Source organism: Dermacentor silvarum, unplaced genomic scaffold (assembly GCF_013339745.2).
Source record: "Dermacentor silvarum isolate Dsil-2018 unplaced genomic scaffold, BIME_Dsil_1.4 Seq61, whole genome shotgun sequence".
NCBI classification, from domain to species: Eukaryota; Metazoa; Arthropoda; class Arachnida; order Ixodida; family Ixodidae; genus Dermacentor; species Dermacentor silvarum.
The window spans coordinates 62481-64250 of NW_023606516.1; positions in this window are offsets into that span (position 1 = coordinate 62481).

Sequence of the window (1770 nt, forward strand, 5' to 3'; positions counted from 1 at the left end):
CCTCCACTACGGCGTGCCTCATAATCAGAACTGGTTTTGGCACGTAAAACCCCAGAAAGAAGAAAGAAGAAGATAATCTTTTCATCGTGGTCGTATCATTGAGCTGGATTATATCCTTAAGCAGTACGACGCTGTAGAAATTTTTGTGGCTTTCATTGTAGAGATAACGGAAAGGAAAATTAAACAGAAAACAACTTCCCGATGGTGGAATGCAAAAACCACAAATGCCACCAGTTAAGCTGCTGCGGCGTGTGTCCCCTCGTCGCCTTTTGGTATATTTATGTAAGTAAATATATTTTCCTCTAGTCGTATTAGTCATTACCGGCCATAGAGGTAGGCGTTGAAACTTACCTTTACTAAAGGCGCCAGCATCTACATGACAGGAAATTACCCATCGCATTCTCTACCGCTCAGGGTATTTTACGATGCCTGCAATGAATTACATTTTCTTTGATCGATTTATTTTATTCATATTATCAAAGAAATGTGATGTGGCTGACCTCTCATTAGATGTTGCGTTGGTCTGTAACTGCGAGATATAAGTAGAATAGAACAAATATATATTCCATTTCATACTTCAATTCAGCTACATTGTTGTCGCTCAAAGCTATTTTTGATGACATTCTAATGGTTCTGGCATAAAAATAAGCAACATTTGCAATTTCTTTGACAGAACATCGTGACTGAAAGGATCAAATGAAATAGTGCAATAAACAACACATGCTTCCGATTTTTCAGGTGCACATGAATTTCCTGAAGTGCCCCCTGGGCTCTCGAGAGTTGTGCCAAGCCCTCTGCCTGGTGGACAGCACTCACCGGAACGAGTGCTGGCTCAAGTGGATGGTGCATTGAAGCCGCTACTGCATCTTCAGCCTGAGCGCCACCCGTCTGCACTATACCAAGACTGCGTACAGGAGATGCGCAATTACAGAATTTTGTATTAGCGTACGCTCAACATGCGCCGCAAGCAGCTAAACTACGATAAAGAATACCTCGACCGTCGGCGAAACCGGATTATATTAATTAATGCTGTTGTAGAGGCATACTTACCGCCACAAACCGACTGCAGCCGTAGGCGCATCGTTGAGGAAAATTAAACGAAAGTTTTTATTAGACGCTCTATATTGCTTCCTGTTATCTTTGTGATGACTAGAAAGGCTGTTTCGTTGCGTAAAATAGGACACGCTCATGAAAAAGTGGCAGATTCAAAACAATGCCTCATCTACTTATTGCATAACCTCATGAGGGATATACAGCTGTGCACGCCAACTTGACGCCCGAGAAGCGGAGCTTGTATTCACAAAAAAAAAGAGTGATTACCCGAGAATTGCTTTTAAGACAAGCTATCAGTTGATCGTGCTGTTGGGTATATGGCCAAAGGCTGCCGACCAATAGCAAAGAGAATAGAAAGCTTTGTCAATTTTGCTCCGGAAGTATTAACAAAGGGCATTTAAACCATACAGCATAAATTATGAACGACGAGAAGGAAAACAGAGGGGCTTGGTTTTTTTTAATGACGACTATCTAAAGCCCGCGGGCAACGAAGCCAAGGAAAGCATAGGGTTAATTAGCTGTGATTGGAATTTCAAATTTAGAAAATACTGAGCAGGGCAAATGAGAGTGGACGAAAAGATAACTTGTCGGTGGTGGTGACCGAACCCACAACCTCCGCATTACGGGATTTATGCACTACCAGTTGTGCGATAACAACGGCCATCAATCCGTCCACTATAGCTTGGGTATTTATGTGTACTAGGTCTAACACTGGGA